This window comes from Falco biarmicus, chromosome Z (assembly GCF_023638135.1).
Source record: "Falco biarmicus isolate bFalBia1 chromosome Z, bFalBia1.pri, whole genome shotgun sequence".
Classification (NCBI taxonomy): domain Eukaryota; kingdom Metazoa; phylum Chordata; class Aves; order Falconiformes; family Falconidae; genus Falco; species Falco biarmicus.
In genome coordinates, this window is record NC_079311.1 from 5,920,619 (window position 1) to 5,943,759 (window position 23,141).

At 42.3% G+C, this 23,141-nt stretch overlaps 1 long non-coding RNA gene across 4 annotated transcripts; it reads left to right on the top strand.

Annotated features, from left to right (window-relative positions):
• Positions 1-771: 771 nt before the first annotated feature.
• On the top strand, positions 772-21,947 carry LOC130142469 (uncharacterized). Of its 4 annotated transcripts, none has more exons than XR_008819417.1 (6): positions 772-1,851; positions 9,491-9,684; positions 10,501-10,567; positions 10,973-11,052; positions 13,345-16,885; positions 18,024-21,947. It is a non-coding gene; the product is annotated as an uncharacterized LOC130142469 (long non-coding RNA). The 4 variants fall into 4 exon arrangements; XR_008819418.1 differs by having other exon boundaries at positions 1,014-1,851; positions 13,345-15,856; positions 16,624-21,947; XR_008819416.1 differs by having other exon boundaries at positions 1,063-1,851; positions 13,345-21,947.
• The last annotated feature ends 1,194 nt before the right edge of the window (positions 21,948-23,141 follow it).

Genomic DNA, 23,141 nt, shown 5'->3' on the forward strand with positions numbered 1-23,141 from the left:
TGTCCTTCAGGAACTTGACAGCGGTCCAAAAAGCGTTCCTCAGATCACAGGCTGTTGACACAGTACCTCAATATGAACCGTGAGCGGGCTGGATTTGTTCTATATTTACTGCCGCTGGCAGCCGCCGGGAACGGGGCTGTGTTTGAAGCCTTTCTAGCATGCTCAAAGCTCGTAATGCCCATAAAATGGATGTTACACAACCAATAGGGTCTGACAGAGCTGGGCTTAGGGTACCACCAGGCAATGCCCCTCCAGCTGACCTGCTGGGTATCTAACGGTGGTGGTGGGGTTCTCGCCTCACCTGCCGATGGGTGAGCTATGCTGGCAGAAAACTATTTTTTGGTGCCTTTTTCCTTTTTTTTTCTTTCCTTCCTATCTCCCTCCCACCCCCCCCCCACCCCCAGTTTAATTCCCTGAGCTGCCTTACTGCAGTGCCAGTTGAGCAACAATGCCAGCATGAGGGAAAACAGCAAGTCAGATGCTTTAGTGCAAAAGAGTACGAGACTCATTGCTGCCTTACTGTCCCCACAGAAACAATGAGGAGCAGGAACAGTGCTGACAAGAGAAACCTGGTCTATGGAGGGTGAGAGGAAGATTTATTTAATTTATGGGCAGCACCCATAGAACATCCCTTTTATGAAGAAAGAAAGGATATAATTAGGTTGAGTGGTTTTATTCTTTAAAAAGGAAAGCTAAGATTTCAGATCTCTGAACAGCAAAAAAAAGCTGACAATTGCTGATTTGGGGTTTTTTCTGTTCCCTTCTTTTTATGCTACCCAGTAGTCTGTGGTAACATTATGCTTACCTAAGAAGCTAAAATCCCCAGAAGTAAGCATTTGAAAATGGGCTCGAATTCAAATGGTGTGTAGGCTTGCATGTGCACACAAGCTATATAGCTGTATGTTCATATGTGCAATTTTCTTATCATATCTTCATCAGTGAGCTGTATGTACAGAAGAGAGAGGGTGGTTTCTCCTCCTCTCTGACTTCCCTTTGGTTAGCTGGAAAAAAAAAAAAAAAACCAACCACCCAAAAAACTCTGACTCATGCTGAATTGTTTTTTGCATGGGTTGCAAAGGTTTTAACTTCCAGCCTCAGTTTCCAAGCTCAGCTAGACTCAAACAAAGGGAGCAGAACAACAGCCTGAACTTTCCATCATGTGTTGTGTACCCCTGGAAAGCAGAGGGGTATAAGCCTTATTAAAGTCTTCCAGTGCATATCAAATGGAAAGCAGAGCCCAGAAAATAAACCTTCAAACCAGGATTTCTGCAACTGATTCAACTTCCTTTTTTTTTCTCTTTTCTCCACTAAGCTAACTTTATTATTGTTCCAATCCTGAGACCTCGGCTCTTTCAAACTGACAATCACAATTGCTTCATACTCCTTGAGGGTTCACCTCCTAGCTCTTCAGACCTGCATATGAAAGGCTGATTTATTTATTTATTTATTTTATGGCACTGATTAAATTTGAAGTCTGTAGAGTCATTCTTGCATTTTAAGGCAGCAGTTCTGCTATTGCATGTCTGCTGGCAAGGGCTGGCATGGCATGGGAAGGAGGTGCTCAGAGAGAGTAAATCATCCTCTCACAGGGTAAAGGAACTAAGAATATTACAGAGGTGCTGCGCTACATTGCTGTGGTTACACATCTGTGCCATATGAGACCCATCACCAGCTTTCACTGTAGTGCTTTAAGACTGTAAAAAATACTTCCTCTGAAGAAATGGCAATGCTCTGCAGCAACGGAAACGTACCTTGTGAAACCCCCTCTGAGCAGAAGTTTTGAGCATATTGGCGGGTCAGCAGTTTGAGGTCGGCAGTAGCTTGCATAAAGCAAAACTCATAAACAAGCCGGTGAGTCAAACTCATTTCCTTGACTAACAGGAATAGGATTTCATAAACACAGCAATCGCTCTGCGCTCTGTAAACCGACTGTGAACTGTGCTCGCCAGTTTGTGTCGCGCAGAGACGGGGGGTGGGGGAAGGTAGCCGTTTCCAGCAGCTCTTTTGGAAAGACTGTCAGAAAAGAGGCTCTTTCAGAAAACACGGTGTAGGTTCGACTTCGGGTAACAGGGGAGCCCTTTTAGCAGCACTTGTATAACTTGATAATACTGCCCTGTTCCTGACCTGCTCAGCGTTCAACTAGTGTGTTGCCTTTCATGTTTCCTCTACATGTGTTACATAGTGCTGCCTTTATGTCTTTCTTAACCTATCTATGTGATTAATCTGTGTTTAAAAAAAGAGTCAGTGGGCAAGACCAATCTAATTAAGACCCCAGCCTCATAAAGCTCTCTGTCTTTGCGGAGAGGCAGCAAGGTCCTTCAAATTCTCTTTACTCCAGTGGAAATTCAGGTAGATCAGGTTTGCAAGTGGCTTGCAAGTACTTCGCATTTTAAACTCAGAACACTGTTTTGCTCTTTCTTTGAAGATTTTTTTACCAGCCTTTTAGAAATGTTGTTTCACCTAATGAAATAGAATATATATTCTGTATTCAGTTACAGCTTTCCCCTGAAGGGTATCTTTTGAAATATTTTAGTGCACAAAAGGCTGTCAGTCTCTTTACTTCTGCTGATAAACATTCTGCCCTTTGTCCTCCCTGCAGCTGCAGACCAACTGTACGCTGTGAATACGCTTCCATGGATGTTTCATGCCTGCAGTCATGTTAAGAGGCTTGGGTGTGGGTCAGGGAATGCAAATAACATGCTGAGGCCCAAAGTCTGGTCTGCAGTTGCCTGTTGTGGATGACTGGTGTAGATCAAACACACCCTCCTCAGGATCCCAGGCTGGGGCAGGGTCGGCAAAGAAGTTCGTCCATTGTTCTGCAGCCTAGAGAGCATCCCTGTCCTTTGTCGACAGATCCCACCTGAAATCTTTCATGGTCTTGACACTGAAAAGGTATTGAAATATCGCAAGGTACCATTAATCCTAAGGGGTTGGTAAATAAACCATAAAAAAGAAGGGAGATGTGTTGGTGTCCTCATCTCCCTAACCTTACCTTCCTCTTGTTCCTCAAAGAGATTGAGTCCTGCTGGAGGACCAGGACCCCACGCAGGTGCTTTGATTTTTATGACAGCTTCAGCCTGGCATTCCCCTTTGTCCGTGCTGTGCTGTCAGCCATCCTTGCCACCGCTCTGCTTTCTCAAGCAAAGGGGAGAGGCAGCAGTGGTGAGGCCGTGCCTTGATGTTGCTTCCTTGCCCCGCCGCTGCTGGAGCGGGGTGATGGTGGGCTTCCTCCTCCTCCCCTCCAGCCAGCTGGTGGCAAAGCCCGACAAAGCAGGTCTTGACTCATCACAGGGCAGTAACATCTGTCCGTCACCCGTGACAAATGCCTCTCGCACTGCTCTGTGGTTCCACTACCCAGGCAGTGTGCACTCCAGGGTCTGGAGCACTCACTAGCCTTTGGAAACCAGGGCGCTTGGTTGACATTAATTTGTTCACCCTAATTAGACACCAGCAGTCTCCAGCATTGTCAGTGGGGAGTGGAAAGATTTCTTCTACTAGATTTGTATTACAGCTTACCAAGACGTGTAACAAATGGAAACTAGTTAGCTTTTTGTACCATTTCACCAGAATCCTGCAAGATAAAGTCAAACTTATATAAACTGGAGGACCACAGGTTATTAATTCTATGGGATCAGCCCATCATGTATAGAAGAGCTTCTTGTTTCCCCTCCATTAGCAATCCCCATCCATATAGCAAGAGCTCCATTTTTCCCCCTCCCAGCCTTCCCGGTGCGCCACTTGTCACTTGCCCTGAATTCCAGGGAGAAACCTCATATTTCTTTAATCCACATTCCTTACTTGTTCATTGGCAAGGCTCTTCCTCTCCACCACTCTGGAATTTCTGTGCATTTCTCTGCTCGCCTGCATCTTTTTTCCTGCTGCCTTGTACCAGTGCCCCTATGCCCTTTACCATTCTCACTCTCTCCTTAACTTCCCTTCTCCCCCTCTTTCGGGACATGATTGTGTTCAGAAGGGTATTAGAAAGTTGATCAAGCTGAAGTGGAATGACTTCCTTGGAAAAAAGTCAAAGATTGCTAGAGTTTGAAGTTCTGATGATCACATTCCAGCAGACTTGTGTCTCCACCCTGCTGTGTTTCTGCTTTCCCAAATGACAGCAGTAGAGTTTTGCCCTTTTATTTTCCCTGAAACTTCAGAACTGAGTGCGTCTGACGTTTGTAAGCCGTTGTGTAACATCCGAATGGAGCAATATCTTCAAGCTGAGAACAAGACCCTGCAAGCTCAGTCAACAATACCAAGAAGTTGACCTGGATAAGATAATTTTGTCAGCTGGAGGTAGATCCTGAAGACTTGGCAGCATCTTCATCCTTGGGGTGCAAGGGCTGAGGGGAACAGGACAGAGAGGACAGGCAATCTACAGACACAAAGCTTTGAGCAAGCAAAACCCCACAAATCACAGAATGCTCAGTCACTAAGATACTGGCAACCAGGTGACTTCTGACCAGTTGTTTCATTTTTTAGTCATGCAGGTGTCTTAGTGAATGCGAATTGCGGAAGTGAAAATTAGCAAAGAAAAATGGATTGGCTGGCAATCTGCTACGAATATTCCTACAGTGCTTTGCCATAGTGCAATTATTTCAGCTAGAAAAAACAATGGCTGCAATTATTTTGGAAATATGCTTGGCAGAGGGACTTGGAATGGAAACACAATAAAATTAATATTCTTTTTGACATGCAGTTATGCTGAAGTTGTAGATAATACCTTATGGCACCTTGTATGTGTAACCCCATGTTGTCATCTGGGATAAATCTGAGGAACATTTGGTCTCCCCTGTGGAAGCAGAGAGCTAAACCAGTGTGTGCCACTGCTGAAAACAGACACACAGTGGGATAAATGTTGAATCTTGCAGCCCAAGAGATTTTTTTTGGCATCAGGTAGTAAGTGCAAGGACTGGAGTGATAACTGGGGCAATGGGAGGGAGAAACTTTCAAAACTGTTGCTGATGAGTTAGTGGCAAATAAATCTCAGAAACAACAAAAGAAACCCTGATCAGACCTGAAGGAAAAACTTAAATATCATTGTGAAGTACTGATTTAACTTACCAGAATCAGGCAGAAATGAGTGGCATATTCTAGCTTATACTAAAGTTATATGTATAGATGACCCCTATACGTTCTTTGAGCAGGAATTCGTAATAGTGTTGGGAGTGTAACAGGAAAACTTTGCTGCTAAAGGAGACCTCTTAGAGTAAATATTGAACTCTGTTTCAGGCAACCCGGTATGCGCATTCACCTTAGGCTTTCCACATCTGTTTCATATACATTTATGTCAACAGTAATAGAAAGCTATTACTATATGGGTTTTGGGTGGGCTACATGGAATGAGTTATCATGAAATAAGTAGCTCTTAGTATGAATTAAATATTATTCAGAGTCCTCTGGTGGCTTGTGGGAGCTGAAGGGAGAAGCTAGATCTCTGTTTGGTACAGAGTTTGAAATTAAAGAACGAAATTTTACTGGAAGTAAGGAAAAAAATCAGTTTCAGTCTGGAGAAAGGTAGGTTAAGGTACAGGACCTTTTATAAGATGATATTTTGTTATTTCACAGAAAATTTGACTAAGAACCCACATGTCCACAAGTCTTGTACTTTGCAAAATCTGTAATCTATTATTTTTGTTCGGTATCTGGTGCAAAACCTACTTCGACCCTAACAATTCTACATTTATAAGCAAGAAATCACTAAACAAATAAAAGAGTTGGAACAGATGTTAACCTTTTCACTCTGGGGAAGCCAGATGTAAGAGGACCAAATTCAATAATCAGACTGCCTAACAAAACAGATACCTAGTGTGTGCAGTGATATGTGGAAGTTCTTTTTTTTTTTTTTTTTGTACACTTGTTTATCATTGAAAGTTCTAATTTCTGTATTAAAAATAATAATAAAAAAAAGATATCCTGCTTTTGGAGAAGTTAATGGGCCTTTTGCTACTCGCAATACTAAAGATCTGTTATAAACTAAAGGAGCAGTTCTCAAATGTGTAGCTCTGTGATATTGACTAAGGGAGAATGGGATTTGACTTGGGACCTCCAGAGGTCCCTTCCAATCTATATTATTCAATGTTTCAATGACAGTTTTACAGTTCATTATCAGAGAGCTTCTGCTCTGAAGTACCTGTTGTATTAGTGATCCCCTCTAAACTGAGTAAATCCAATTTATATTTTAGCCTTGGTATCTCTTTAACTTTCTGAAAAGATCATAGTTTTAGGACCAGGGAGTAATGAATGACATGAGCAGTGGGAAAAATACCTGCACAACACATTTCTCTTTGGTTCCTTGGTTAAACTGGTAATTACATAGATACTTCAGTTATCTTAGGCTCAAAAATTGCCTATTTTCATACCACTTCACAAAAAAAATAATGTTTTTTGAGAGTATGATCCTTCTGTAGAGACCAATAAAGACAGCAGAACTTTTGAGGAAATAGCTGGCAAAACCACCTGACTTTTGGGAAGGACATCTGTAAAAGAGAACATCCAATGACTGTGCAAGTATTCATTAACTACCAGAAATATCCATACCTGTTTCATCCTTGCAGAATCGCCCTGTCCTGGATGGCAGAGCAGTTGTGATGCTTCACATCACAACCTTATGACATCAGTACAAAAGTTTGGCTAAGGAGTGTAGCTCATTTTTACTTTGTAGGAGCTCAAAGTTTCTTGTGTTGGTGTTCATAACTATTGACAAGGGGCCACTGATTGAGCTGTGGGTGTTTGTCTGTGCACGGGTAGGTGCTGTAACTGTAATGTATGTCATGTCCTCCAAACACAGCCATTGTCTCTCCAGTTTTGGGGCCAAGAAGGGAACTTCCCTCCTCCTGCGAGTGCTGTATAATTGTTCCCTACTCTGTCATAGCTCCAATGCACTCCCCAGCTATTTTGGCTTCCAAATGAGTTACAGAAGAATGACAAAGAGGAGAAACCTACTGAGAAAACAGAATGAAAGTATGATTAAAGTGGTATGACGTGGTGTTTAATGCCAAGCTGTTAGATGGTTAACATCCCATCAGTCTTTCTTTGTGAATGTACATAGACTGAGAGTTGGAGAAAGATGGTAGCTGCTTCCCGGGCTGTAAATGCCCCTTTTTCCACTCTTGCCCCAGTGCTTGTTTGGGTTTTGATCCTCATTAAGAAAGGGAGGAATGAGTTCGGACTCAGTGGACTCTTCTGTTGGTTGGCAATTATGGTACTGGTCGTTTGGAAGTTGGAGTTAATATCTCTACCAAGGATAAACAGGATGAAAGAAAATGGAGAGCAGCTGGCAGAGACCCAGCAGACTCCTCCACCCTATCCCTTCAGAGAATATTTTCTTAGGCTTTGTAACTTGGTTCTCAGTAATGTTAAGTTCCATGTAAGATGGATGTAGAAATACATAGTATATGTTTTTTGAAGTCAAAGCAAACACTGAAGAACAAATTGTGAAATTTTGTTTGGCAGAGGGAGGTTGCATCATTGGCTTTCCTCTCAGCCTCAGGAGGTTTCATAACATCTGAAGACATCATCATGAGTGTGAGAAAGTTGACATTTAAGAAAGAGTCTAGGAATCGGAAAAATTATTAACCATTAAATGTCAAAGATGTGAAGGAATTGCACCAGTGATCACAGTCTGCCTAAGGAAGTAACAACCATGCACAAGCTGAAATATGTGTTGTTATGTCCTGTAAAAAGACAACCCCTATATGCTCCCCATATGATCCCTTATGTGGGGCAACCCCTATTTGCTCCTACATTTCAGGACTTCAGGAGCTTGTGCTGACTGGGCTCTTACCTGGTGTCCTTGGAGGGCTACCCGCAAGCAGAAGAGGGAAGACATCGATGACTCAGTGCGTGAAATTAGGATAATTTTCTTCCTTAGTACCAAAGGTGCATTTATCACACTGAATTTCATCTGTTCAGTGGTGCAATACCAAGAGATCCCCCTGTAGAACTTTATAACTGGCTTCATTCTGACTCTCCCAAGTAGTTTTGTATTGTTCAGAGATTGCTGTCATACCACTATGGATTCTTTTATCTAAATTGCTTATGTGTTGAACAACAGAGATCTTGCTAATAACTATAGTGAAAAATTACTTTATTCCTTATGCATAAATCCCATTTTCCAACGTTTCTAATGTAAAACTGCTTACATAGAACACTCTTCTAACTTTTCTTTATAGAGGTATGTGTATATATTTGTACATGTAGTATGTATTTGCATTTGTATGTATATACTACGTGTAGGTATGTATGTGTGCATATATGTATATGTATGCAGGTGTGTGTATATGTGTGTGTGCAAGTATACCTATGTTAAAGAGAAGTATCTGAATTTTCTTGACTAACGGTTTTATATTGTGCCGCTGTTTGAAGGAAAGAGCTGCAATAACTCTATTACAAAGTCTAGACACTCAGAAAATGATCTGCTAATGCTGACAACATATAAAAACAGACAATAACACTTAATTTGGCCATGAAATGTATACTTCTGGATCACCAGTACTGTTAATGTGAAGATTGCTTACCTTAGTTGGTGTGATGTTTGGCAGGGGGGGTGGCATCTTTTTGCCAATATTTTGTCTTTTTTGCCTTCAGAAAATTAACCCAGCTTGTGAATTAGCTGCACAGCAGACCTGACTGAATCCAGGAACTGGCAGATCTTCCTCTCATGGGGCTGTGATATGTTTTGAAGAGGCTGCCTAACGGGTTACATGCTGCAAAAACATTGTTTAATTCTATCTGCAGCAAGAATTCAAGGGGAAAAAAATTAATAGAATACTAATGTGACTGACTTGAGCACCTACTGGCCTCTTATGCACACATGCAGCCTTTCCTGTGGGGTTCCCCCCTTCCTTTTTTTTTTTTTTCTTTGCCAATAGAAGTTTTATTTGGGATGAAGAAAGCAAAATCAGGAAAACTGACCTCTTTTGCATGACTTCCAGTCATAAATCTCAAACAAAAAAATAAGGCATCCCTGCACACCTCAGACTGTCAGCAGATGTCCTGCAATCAGACAGACTCAGACTCATGCTGTTCTCGCCTGGCTTTTAGGAATAATTTTCCGTTACCCAGATGAAAGGATCCATTCAAGACATTTCTTGTAAAATGCGGTGCTTAGACCAACAGCATGCTTGAAATGATTATGAGTTGACTGAAGTTGTGGTATTTTTCTATTTCATGTGGATGCATTCAGCTACGTTTTCAGGCTGTGCATTGCTAGTGAAAAGTGACCTGCACAACGAGAGATAACAGAATCTCCTGTGTGAGTAACTCATTTAGCTAATCCACACCTCTGTTTCCAAAGGAAGCCCTTTACCAAGCATTCTGTTTTCTAAAGGTTTAAACAAAAGTTACTTTAGCTACATGAATAACCTAATTGACTGCAGTGTGACTAATCAAGTACATTGCATGAAGGCATATGTAGTCAAGGCTGGGGAATGTAAATGGTGTCATGCATGGCCCTGTCCTTTTCATTCGTTTCCTCATTTGCTTCTGGCAGTGTGTCTCCCAGCTGGATCCCTCCAACTTGCAGAAGTTGGGACTCGTCATTTCTTCTGTGGAAGACCACTAGGGAAAACAGAATTGCTGCAGGATGTAGCCTGATGATTCATCCATTGGATGCTCTCTCCCTTCTGAGTAACAACTGAATCACAGCAGATGCCAAGGGTGGAAAAGACTGCTTGTTGTTGAAAGGTGTGGCTATTTTTAGTGCAATCCTTATATCCTGGTCGATATTCCCTCTTTATAAGACTTTCTAAGGTATGTCACGCCCTCAAACTGCGATAGTAGGGCTGCAGGTAGAACTGGCATGTTTTGCCACTTGCGTCGGCTACTACCGAAGGGCAGTCACTGATTCACGATAAAGTTTATTTTAACTGAAATGAACTGACCTCTTGAGATTCACAGATGTGCATATAAATCCCTAAAATCAACAGCATGTTTTCTGGGGAAGGATAGGTGTACACGTGAGCCTAACCCAGAGGTGATAAGGGAATTTTTGTGGAGCTTTTCCTCCATGTCTTTACTTGCTGTATCCAAACCAGATATACTGTTCAAGACAGAGCTGTACCCCTCTGTGATATTTCTTAATACCTTATCCAAGACGTAGGATATTTGAAAGTTTTTCTGAAAGGTTTTGGAAGTTTTTTAATTTCGGGCAGTTCCCCTCGTTCATGTTTTGTACATTTCTTAATGCTGTGAGGGGCTGGGGATATTAATAAAAGCAAGAGATAATGAATTACAAAGTATTTCATGCTAATTTTGGAATAATTGCTCAGCCAGGAGAGTTGATGGTTGGGGATTTGGAGTACTGCTTGTTGTTGGGTTTTCCTACATAAGAATGTGCTAGCTAAGATCTAATAAAGAACACTTTCATCTTTTTCATTAACTATAGCTTATAGATCAGTAAATAATAAAAATCAGTCTTCCTGGCTTATTTTAGGATTTCTCCAGTTCTCTTCATATATGTCTTTGGGGGATGTATAATGCGTATTTTTATTGGTTTTTAAGGCCCTCTAAACCTTCCTCACCGGCTCTGCATCTCTGGGAACTAACTACAGTACACTCCTCAGCACATGTGAGTCCATGCAATGATGACCTGCCATTAGTGTGTAGATTTTACATACCACACTTTTTGACATGCTTTTCTGTTGTGGGGCAATTTTCTCTCAAAAGAGCTGTTTGTTAGCCATTGAGTGGCTATTTTTAAACATAAAATGAATACCTTTTTTTTTTAATTACTTTTTCCTGAGCCCCTCTAATTCATGTTTGTGGATTGTACACCCTGATTTTTTTAAACATGGGGTATTGTATCCTATAGAATTTCTAACTAATCCTGCTGGTACTACTTGTGGCAAATGGATAGTCCCAGTACTGCAGGGTGGGGAGAGAAAAGAGTTATGATGTTTGGGTAAACCTGCTGTCTGAAGATTTTTACACACTAATGAGCTGCAGATAACTGTTACTTTTTTTTTTTTCCAAGTTAAAGAAAACTTTCTCCTTCACTTTCCCTGTATTGTTTCTGCTGCTTTCTTCAATGACTGAATTTTTGCCATTTGCTAAGTGGGACAGAAGTGAACAGGCTTGTGGTTACTTTACATCCTTGTTTGTGTATCGGGTTAATTAATGGTATAATTTGTAATCCTGAGAATGGTACTGACTAATTCACTGAGTGCTAATGACGTGTTCGTCTAAATTGCCAGTTTAAGAGGTAGGGGCAAATCCTCATGCCTTGGCTGAGATTTTATTCTGCCCTGTAATTACTCAGTATCTTCATGAGATTTTTTCATGAATAGAGGTGACATGAAAACTGAAAGTGGAGTGTCTGCTTGCAAGGTAATACTTAGGAAGGGGGAGGAAAAATCTGAGACTTCCTTTCTGTCCCTGTCCCACTGGGTCCTTCCTTCTGCCTCCTGATCTTCTTGCCTTCAGTGTTCTTCACTGAGCTCCCCAAACTCCTCATCTCTCCTTCCCTTACCATTGCAGTGGATCCCAAATAAATTAATCCTCTCGTTTGCCCCACACCTTTCTTTGTTCAGTGGTTGTGTGTTAATCTCTTGATGCAAATACAAGCGTTAGCTCCACAGCTGCCTCCACCATCACAGAGATGAAGACTTGCCTGATGCAGCCTGTTGGTCCTCTTTGTCCCTTTAGTCTCCTTCCCACCTTTCTTCATCAAAGCCTCCTTTAACAGGTGGGAGGGTCAGACCCAATCTTGCAACTAGGGGTTGAGAAGAAAATGTATTCCTTACCTAAGAGAGGTTTTAGAAGCAACCCTGACCTTGAAAACAAAGTGTCTGCTGCCTACAAAACTAAGATAACCTTAAAAATGAACAGGTGGGGGATGGAGAAAACACCAATGAGCCATGGTGGCTTTCACCATGCAGTGGTGCAACCTGAGGGTCTGAGCAGCATTTGAAGGAAAGGTGAAATTGCTGCAGACTGCTGGGTAATGAGTGGTAGGAGTGCTAGATGGGGCAGAAATCTTGCTGAAAGTTGAACTTTTCATCCGTAGGAAGACTTCTCCCAGGAATAACTTAGGCCTCACCTGAAAGGGATATCTCGCAGGTGGACCCAGCTGTGGGCAGCCACAGTGGCATTGTCCCCAGGGTGTTTGTAAATTGTCTGATTGAAGGATGCTGATGACCCATCAAGCCAATTCGTAATGAAGATGGACAGAATTTTGTGTGCTAATTAAAGCTCATTTGGTATTGCTCAGGGCTCCAGATGAAGCTGCAAAGTGCATCGCTTCCCAGGGCAAAGCACCGCTGCTGTTTTACGGGCCTCTCTTACTCAGGGCCAGCTTTAAAGGCAGTGGAAATGGAAACTGGCCTTAGCCAGTCATAGGCCAGAGAAAGGGGAAAAAAAATAAATTTACCATTTGCTACTGCCTTCTGAGACATTCAGCAATGGTGAGGAATATAATTCCTTTTGTATTTTATTGGGCAATGAAGTTAGCAGCAAAAGGTGACAAAGTGTAATCTAAGAAAATAAGATAAGGCTGGTTCAACTGCTTTTATTTCCTTGTTGCCTTCTCCACCTTTCAGTCCTTCTACCTAGCTGTTGCTAAATATTTCTCCTAGGCAACACAATCTCATTGCTACTTGTGTGGAAATTCACACTTTTCTTTTGTTAGCACTTCATGGTTCTTGTGTGTGACACAAAATAGTCAGTATTGCCAGCTGCCGCCATTCAAAAGGAATAATGAGAAAAGTTTTTTCTTAAAAGAAGTACATTTGCAGGTGATACGTATGCACGTGTCTAGCATTGTGAATGTCAGGTTTTTGATGCCAGAGTGAACTCTGGCTGTGTTTTCAAACCTTCCTCAACAATGTAGTAGACATTGACTTATCTTTATTTCATTGGAGATTCTCCTGTTATCACCTAACGAGGCATGAGGTCTTTAATGCTCAGATATGATGGAAACCAAAACACAGAACTTGGAATGGTCTCCTGTGCTCTGCTAACAACATAGCAATTAAAATTAAAACTTTTATATTTTGCTTTTCAGGTTTGGGTGTTTTGGGGGGTTGGTTTTTGGCGTTCTTTTTTTGGTTTTGTTGTTGTTTTCATTCATTGTTTAATTTTTCTTTTTTGTAAAGTATGGGTATTATATGGTGTATCATATCATTATGAGATGATCTCGTCATCGTTACATCCAAAACAAACAAAAAAATGCCCTGCCTTCCAGCCGTGAAGTTGTTACTTCTGTTGTGTGTGTTTAAGCAGCAGAGTCCAGCCTGCAGCCCGTGCTGCCCCCCTTCCACCAGCAGCCTGACGGAGCACTGAGATGTTTGCGTGGACGAGAGGAAATAGTTACAGCAACTAAATATTTCTGATTTCTCTTTAAGGCAGTGGAATGAGTTTCTGATGTGTCTCTTGATCCCCACCTGCAACGTTAAGGATGAGCCCATGGTTGATCTTTGCAGGCTTGGAGGGTGGGCTGAGTCCATTGCCTGGCGCTTGACGTGGGTTTGATGACAGCAGGGAGAGCGCAGTGCCCCGTTGTGATTGCGGTTACTTTGTCCTGCTGCCTTTTCTTTAAAAGAAATTAAAAAATAAAAAATTACAGCCTACTAAAGAGGAGCTTCTGCTTAGCGAAAATGACACTGTGAAGTTTTTTTGGTGTTTTTGGTCTGTGCCTCCTGTCCTGCTGGTGCTCCTGAGAAGTCACGAGACATTCAGCCTTGTGTGCTACCAAGACAATTGCTCCATACAGCTGATCCCCATCAGCCAGGCCATGGAGGGATGTGTCAGGGTTGACTGAGATGACTCAGAAATAATAATAAATAAATAAAATAAAAAGAAAGGGGGGGTGGGGAAGGCGGGGAATAAACCAGACGTTGGTTTGTGAAAACATGACTCAGCTTCTGTTAAGTAAGCCCTCCGCTCATGCACGTCCCGTCAACTCATTACACAGCACGTTTCATGGGGTATTTCGCATTTCTTTCCTGGCTTGTCCACTCTGATTTCCTGTTTACAGTAGGCTAGGGAGAAAACTCGCTGGAATAGAATGGGAGCGGGGCCCGGGCTGCGGGGGCAGCTCGCTGTCAGAACAAGTTTTGCAGGGTTTAGCTCTAAAACTGTCTGTCCTAGCATTGTCCTGGTCTTTATCAATAAACATTATTGTAATTTCATTCAGGCAGCAGTTGTATGTTCTGGTATGCGTACACCAGCTGTCTTCCTGCTCTTACATTCAAATCATTTCCCAAGCCTGAATGCTTCATAAATCAGAAATAGGCGTGTGTCACTTACAAAGCCTTTCATTTTAATGCGTTTTTTTTAAATGTATTTCCTTATTTCTAAATCTATCTTAACAAAATTATTCCCTTAATAACTGTGGCTTTTAAAAGCTTTTCAAGCATACAGATTTGAACGCATACGGAGAAAACGGAAGTGAGAAAATTCGTGCATTTCATGTGCAGGTTTGCTTTCAGATTTACGGCACAAAACTTAACAAATACAGGCTGCACCTTTGGAGAACAGATAATAAAATAAAGGCACATGGGGATCTGAGTTTACCTCCAAAATAAACTTCCTTTTCTTTTATGCATACCAAAGAACCTGAAGCGGTTAATATCTCTAAGAAACTCTGGGACACGGGGCTGGTCCATCTGTTCCATTGTCAGTGACTGTCCCAATGACACACACACGTATGAGAACAGGAACCTCGGGAACTTTGTATACAGCCACGTGACCTGAGCGCTAAACCCTACGTTCTACCAAACCAGCTTCAATGGACATTTAAAAAAAAAAGTAGCGCTATATAAAATAAAGTGTGCAACAACTGTTTTTTGTAAAGAAATATGGTTTAGTTTTAAGCCTCCAGAAGGTTGTTTATCATATTCATTAACGGGGGAAGAAACAAAAAGCATTTTAAATATGGGAAGTAAATTGCTGCTATCTTTTTTTGTTTGCTTGCTTGAAAAGTATCTTATTTTTTAATCTTAAAATGAAATCTGTCTTTTTTTTTTTTTTCCCTGTCAAGTTATTTGATGTAGTCTTTTAGACTAGAATAGCTGGAATGTGTTGCTGATTATAGTAATTGCCTAGTCTTCCTTTACTTAAAAAGAAGCACATGGACTTGAAAAACCATAATGAAGGAAATCATTTGGGTAGCTCTCTCTGGCAAAGAATCCCTTCCCTTCTCTTTAAGGAAAGTGCTGCTTGTATGTTTTATGATTCACTCACATGAAAACTCATTCAAATCTGAAATTATCGGAGGCTTCACTTAACACTTTATGGTTATACTGTAAGATGTGGGAGATGGAAAGTATGTAGAATATATTGCTATTTAAAGTTTCTAAGCCTGCTCAGCTTTGAAAGTCTCAAGACTACTGAGATCATAGTGGAAAAAGTATATGAAGGTGGGAAAGCAGTCTTCAAAATACTTAATATGTTTCTATAAAGACTAAAAGGAGATCACTAAGATGGTTTTCAAATACCGAGCCTCCTACATAAGGCTTTTATGGCATAAGAATTACTCTGGACTCACACACACACACACACACACACACAGAAAAAACTATACTTAGATGCTGTACTTAGTAAAAGTCAAGGCTAAATTCTCCTCAAAGACAGGTCACCCAGAGAATTCAGAGAGCAGATTAGATTTTTGATTTCTATCTCGTCCTTATTTGTGCACATTTATTAACTCCGGTGCATGCTGAATATTCTGACAATAAATAAAGTCTTTCTTAAGCAAATATTTTTGTTGAAAAGCAGGTTTCTGGTGGATAGCATGAACGTCGCCTTGTTCTCAGAGCTTTGACCCCTACAATGAATGGAAGGAGAAGATGAGCACCCATATGGTGATAAATTATTTTAAATGGAAGAACACAACTGTATCTTGTATTAGGTTAAAAAGGTGAGGTTATATTACGTTATGAGAGTTAACCTTTCCTTGTGCATCATTAGGATAGTCACCTCATGCTTCAAAACATCACTTTCTGTTGTCATGGCTAATGCACACACCCCATGGTCCACAGCTCAGAGGATCAAGGCAGAAAATTTTGTGTTATAAACATAACAATATCATTGCAAACTGTAGGACTGAGTTGTCACCATTTGGTCTGTGGCCACTGTTTTAGGTGACTTGGCAGGTAGTCGTAGTGCTTTGAGAGCTAGGTTTGGTGAACATGGGGCATACAGGCCCCTTGCTTCCCTTCCTCCGGCAGTCTCGTGCTAGGCAAACAGGGTGTCTCTGCGCACAGCGCTGTCGGAGGGGTGCTGGTAAATGGGATTTCAGATAATGGGTCTCCAGTGCGGCAATCCTCTGTGCTGCCTATGGATTAGCTGCATTAAACAACATACTTATCTTTATCCAAGCGCTCTGCTGTGAGTGGTGGACGCCACTGCTGTCCTTCCAGAGTGACAGGGCAAATAACTTGTCGGTGACAGCACTGATTGCTTTAGAGAGCAATGGAAATTAGATCAGTGTCTATTAGGAGATGACGTGGGTATCAGACAACTCAGCACAGGCTGGCTGGCAAGACCTTCAGCTTTCTGAAACACTCAGGGACTCAGAAAAAATCTGCAATATAGTAAATTTTTCGGTATCTTTTTTTTTAGTTTCTCTTGCTATAAAAGTCAACCCCCCTTAACATTACTTAATGCATTACCAATGAATTATAGAAGTTCCTCCAGACCTGGCAGAGCATGTGCAAAAGGAATCCGTGTGCCAGTGACGTACCCAGAGTGCCACCAGCTTGGCAGGCAGCAGACATGCTGTGATAAGTGCAGAGCAGTTGTGGGTGTGCTGGGTGCACCATGCTGCATCTGTGAGGCCTGGCAAGTCTGATGGAGCCTTCTGCAGTTGTGGTTGCAGAATTCTCAGCTTTGGGCCAAAGAAATCATTAAGTGAAACACAAGGATGCACCCAGCAAATTTGCCTTTGGTAAGCTGCACGAGCTAACTGTGTCTCTTAATTTTACAATACGTTTACCCTGTAGGATGCTGCACTCCTTTCATTTCAGAAATAATAGTTTAGATTTCATTATTTTCATTCATACACATCTTTAAAACATTTCCTCCTCGTCATTCTGTGGAGGCAAAGTTTTGAAGACTGATTTTTTGATGCTTATTCTCTGTGATTTGGGGGAGAAGTCTCCTCTTAGAACCTTCCCTTTAAAAAATGCAAGTTTTTTAAATACCGGTTTGACGAACAGAACAAAAAAGCCAACAAACCAACCCACGTAAATTTTCCTATAAATAGCTGCCTGAAATAATGTATCTGATTAAAACCTACAGTATTTATGCTTCTCTGTGTTCTACTCACTAGCCTACGGGTTGAAAGTCACCAGTAGAATGTCATCATTGCCAGATTCTACATCTGGATGTTTGATTTATTTGACAGACATGCAACATCCAAAATATCCAGGCGTATTGCCAGTGACTGTTCAGATGTTGGTGCAGGGGAACACACGATGTTCTTCACAGACCAGTGTCCAGTCATTCCCCCAGAACTGCCTTTTTCTGGCTGTCTTTGTGTTGATCCTGTGTGGTTTGAGTGAAGCACTCCTCTATCAGTTTTCTTCCATGAAAATAAAGATGATTGGGGAAGCTGAAAATTTATTTTTCGGCAGGGTTAGTAATATAGTAATTGTGAATCAGAGCTAGAATAAACTGAGTTGAAGAGCCAGGAGTAAATCAAGTCAGTGAACTACAAGGATATCAACAGAATAGAAGGGATTTTAGCTTTTTAAGTCAGTAAACAAAGTCAGTGAGGACAAATCCTACTTTTTATGATAATTTTTGCCTTTTCTATGTACTGTGTTTATGGAATATGAGGCCCAAAATAGAAAAAAAAAAAAAAAGAAAGAAAAATAGCTATATGCACCATCATGTAGAAGCAAAAAGTGCATTCATAAGGTTTTGTGCAAAACTGGGCTTGTCATAATCTGTATAAGCACAAAAAATGTGAAAAGGCTGAGCCTATTATTTCTGTTTCTTTAATAAGACCGATTGCTTACATGCTATTTATTTAAATAATTGCAACCATCTTCTTCCCCCACCCTTGCTTTTTCCTTTTGAAGGGAAAGAACTCCTAGAAATAACTAGTGTCAGCTGTGAATTCTGTAGGAGGAGCCAAGAATACAAGGCCCATGCAAGTGTGGACAGATCTGACCCTGCTGGGGAACAGGGTGACACAGTCCCTTTCCCCCGGCCGGGGTGAGCAGGCGGGTGCCAGCAGCACCTTTTACAGAAGTTGCACAGGGAGCCAAGGGGCTGATTCTCTCTGCAGCTGCTCCGGAGAGCCAGCCAGCCCTGGCCGTGGGTGAAGGTGCACTTTCGCTATCCCTGCCCTGAGAAGACAGCACCCACAGCCTGCTGACGGGACAGGGTGCTCCTGTGGCACCCCTGTTCACGTGGGTGCTTGCGTTTACACCACTGGGTGCGGGGTGTCCCGTGCTCGCCCGTGACTGCTGTGCTGCATCCAGCATCGTCAGCTGCCTCGACTGCAGAGTCCGCGCTGCGCCCAGTTTGCAGCCTGGTAGTGCAGAGCGAATTAAGCAGATGGCACTGTGATGAGGTTTCTTGCTACGTTGCACCAGTTGCATCCATGGCACATGCTGCTGCCACTGACAAATCCCAGTAGTTCTTCCTTTTCAGCAAGCTGCGTTGCTCTAAAGATTTTTTTTTCCATTTTTTGTCTTTTCCTAACAACGCTAGCCCTAAGGCTTTTTTTGGAGACTGGGTTAGAATTTACGAATGTGAAACTTTTTAAAGGTCACCAGAAATTCTGTCAACAGCTTGTTTTGCACAAGTGCTGGAGAAAAGCATTTGGTTTGGTTCCTGGGTACGATTCCGGGCACCCTAGAACAATCCTATAACAACATTTTGAAACCCCTTATTGAAACTGTCACCATATTCAGAAAGATCTATGGGCTGCAGAAACAGAACGTCTTCTTATAAGGATGGAAAATACAACAGCTTGTGCAAGTCCAAAATGTCCTTGTCTGAACTTGCAAGATCTCTGTTTTGGGTAACCAGTCAACAGACTTCTGGATCACATAAATCAGAGATGTTCCTCATCTGCAGTTGGCGCGGTCCACACGTGCGAGCATGTGTGTTTGGGTGTGTGCACCTGCTGCCCCAGTGGACTTGCAGGTGATGGAGGTGATGCAGGTTGATGGGGAATTTGCTCCATCAGAGGTCCCTGGAGGGCTCTGCTTGCACGCAGCAAGGGACTTCCCTGCTGCAACGTGCTTATAAACTGCAGGATGCACTATTGAGGCGAAGATATCCATCATGTGTTTGTCAGGGGTGAGATATCTGGCTTCTCTCTTGGTGACTGCTCTGGGTAGAGAGGCCAGTCACCAGTGCAAAATTTGGCTTTCTTCCTTCTCCCTGTGCTGCTCTCTGCTTGCAATAATAGCAACTTTTCTTCTTCCCCTTCAGCTTTGCTCGAAGTGAGCCAAGGAGAAAGAAATGACTTCCTGGAGTACTTTGTATTTATCAACTAGTTGCCAAGAGAGTAAGGTTTATCACAGTGGAGCTCGCCTTTTGCAGCAGCAAATAAATGGAAGCAATGCTTGTACTCTGTTTCAACCTTCAGCATGCTCTCAAGTGTATTTATTTCTTGTCTATTCTGGTAGTGCCAGAAGCTTAGTTAGTGTTAGGGCATGCGAAAGAGTACCAAATGCATGCCACAGAAATGAATGTATTTTAAAATGACTTTCTAATTGCGTATGGTAAGCAGAAAGGATTTGCACAAGTGTAGGGTAATATAGCCCTCATTAGGACAGGGTTTCCATGTGTTAGCTACATGAAAATGATGTTTATAAGACATTTAAAGCTTAATTTATTGGGGGTTTTGGCGGGTTTTTTGGTGTTGGTTTGGTTTTTTTTGGGTTTTTTTTGAGGTGTGTGTGGAGGGGTAATTGTGAGACACTGGTAGGATATCTTATCCCACAAGTAAAAAAAGACATGAGTTCACTGCGGTGTATGCCGATATTAGTTGTTCCCATGTATGCTTTTAACATGTGATAAAACACCTTCAAACACCTTCAAGGCAAGTCAATTTGCATTCTTTGCAAGATACTTCAGAATAATGGTGCTGAAATACCTTAAAATAGTTCCCATATTGCAACTGCCTATTTACTAGGTCATACCATGAACAAAAAGTAAATGTTATACTTGATATTCACAAGTCTTCTATCTAATCACCACTGCTCCTGGTGCTTTTCAATAGAAAAGATGATTTTCGGGAGAAAATGTGTAGTGCCTTTTCAAGTACATTCTGGGAAGGTATTTCAGGTCAGAAAGCCAGATGAAAGAGATTTGCTTTGAGGAAAACCAGTTTTATATGAGGGTTTATTGGTGGCATAGGATATATGAGCAAATACCAGCCCCAAAAGGAGTAGGATGTTTTGAAGTGCTAAAAAGTTTGACTAAAGTGCAGGAAAGGGAAGGCAAAGGTATTAAGAGAATTTTGTTACCTCCTTTGGAATACTTTGAATTATAAGGGGGGAAAAGAGGGGCAAATCAGAAAGAAAAGTAAGCCCTATCTTGTGGTCTGAAAGTGAATTTAAACTACATTGTCCTACTTCTGCACAGGCTAGGTATTGTTTTCTTCATTTGTTTTGTTTGGGAGGATAGCTTGATGTGGTACCACTGACAAATCGCTTTATTGCTTTAGAGGTGCACAGCTCTGTCACAATAAATGGTGTTTGATGCACTAAAAAAATAATGGGCAGCAGTAAAACTGTCCTGTCTCAGCCTGTTAAAAGATAGGTAAAAGGACCATTTAGTTTTGATTTATGGGAGTTAATCAAGTAGCTGTAAAACACTGACGCAGGTTTCTCTTTGTTTATACCACATATTTAATATTGAAATAATTTTTGAAATTGGAGCTGAAGATGTTACGGTGATCTATTCTTTTAGCAATCCGAACCGGGAAAAATGAGCTGCTTATGGAAGAAATGGACTAGTGCTCATGGACTTCAACTGATTTAGGGTAGGTGCCCAAACAAGGGTGTAATTGATAAAAAAATAATTTTGTTAATGGAAAGTCATTACCTGGTGAACACACTTTTTATGGAGCTACCGAACCACAGAGGGATTTATTAAATTGTGTTTCTCAGCTGATGGGCAACCACAACAGACTTGCCTTCAATGTTGCTATGACTGTCTCCAGTTGACAGCTCCATTTCAGTTTTAGGCAGTTCAATGACAGCAAGGCCTTGCTTAGATCTGGGCAACTGCATGAATTTCCAGATAAAAATAAATCATACTAGGTTTTGCAATAAGTTTTCCCCTCCTCCTATGTTCCCTCCGTGCATCCAGCTGAAAAAAATGATGTTCGTATCTCCTTTGAGAAAGACTGAATGGCATCACGCTCTCCAGTTTATTTTAGAAATAACATTTATTAAACCACTGAAGAGCTAATGGGCCCTGGCCTCCCCATCCCAGAAAGTTCGGTGGAGAGCTGGTGAGCCAAAGGCATGATACAGCGTGGCGAGTCTCGAGATGGAAGGCGAGTCCTCGGTGGTGGTGTGTGGGAGCGATGGGGACCACTGTGCTTGGTCGTTCCCTCCAGCGTCCCCAGCTGGAAGCCCTGCAGGAGCTGCTGGAGGTCGATGGAATGCACCACCTCAGAAAGACTGTGGTTCTGCCCCTCTGACCCGCTCTGGTGCGACCCACCTGCGGCACTGCCTTCAGCGCTGGTGCCCCTGTGCAGGAAGGACATGTCCTGTGGGAGCGAGTCCAGAGGAGGGACATGAAGATGATCAGAGAGCTGAAGCATCTCTTGCATGAAGATGGGCTGAGAGTTGGGGTGGTTCAGCCTGGAGAAGAGAAGGCTCCAGGGAGACCTTACAGCACCTGCCAGCACCTAAAGGTGAAGCACCTAAAGGGAAGCTGGAGAGGGACTTTTTACCAGGGCAAGTAGTGACAGGACAAGGGGGAACAGCTCTAACCTGAAATAGGGAGATTTAGTTTAGATGTAAGGAAGAAATTCTCCCCTGTGAGGGCGGCGAGGCGCTGGCCCAGGCTGCCCAGAGCAGCTGTGGGTGCCCCAGCCCTGGCAGGGCTCAAGGCCAGGCTGGACGGGGCTGGGAGCAGCCTGGGCTGGGGGGAGGGGGCCCTGCCCGGGGCAGGGGGTTGGAGCTAGGCATCTTGAAGGCCCCTTTTGACTCAAAACAACGATTCTATCACGTGGCTTTTTCTTGTATAAGACATCAGATTCTACTGCTGGAGCAGCAGAGAATGAATGCATAGTGACAGGTTTTGCACTTTGATACTAGTTTCTGGATGTGCTTTCTTTGAATTTTGTTTTTTGGGGGTTTTAAATTCTATATTCTTACCCTCCTAAAAATACACCTCCTAAACAACTCTTTTTAAAAATTATTTTATTTTTATATATATATTTTTTATTTAAAACCTTTACCTTCTCTTTTCTAGGTCATTGTCTTTCATTCAAGTATGTGTCCTGGTTTCAGCTGGGATAGAGTTAATTTTCTTCTCAGTAGCTGCTGCAGTGCTGTGCTTTGGATTTACTATGAGAATAATGTTGGTAACACAGTGATGGTTTCAGTTGTAAGTGGGTAATGTTTATGCAAAGTAAAGGAATTTTCAGTTTCTCAGGCCCTGCCAGGGAGAGGGCTGGAGGGGTGCAAGGACTTTGGGGAGGGACACAGCCAGGACAGCTGACCCTAGCTGACCAAAGGGATATTCCATACCATAGAATGTCCTGCTCGGTATATAAACTGGGGGGAGTTGGCTGGGGCTGGCTGACGGCTGCTGGGGGCTGGCTGGGCATCAGCCACTGGGGGGTGAGCAACTGTATTGGGCATCACTTGGGTGTTTTTTATTCCTTTCCCTTTGGATTTCATTCCTTGCACACCTTCCCCCCCCCTTTCACCTTTCATCATCCTCCTCCTCATCATCATCGTTATTTTTCTCCTATTGTATTTTGCTTCAATAGTTAAAATTCTTATCTCAAACCTCAAGTTTTACATGCCTTTCTGATTCTCCTCCCCATCCCTCTGAGGTGGTGGTGGTGGTGAGAGTGGGGGAGCAGCTACATGGTACTTAAGTTTCTGGCTGGGGATAAACCGTAACGGTCCTTTTTTCCAGTCCCCACCACCAGATGATCTTTAAGGTCCCTTCCAACCCAGACCACTCTATGATTCTACAATGTCACTTTTGTC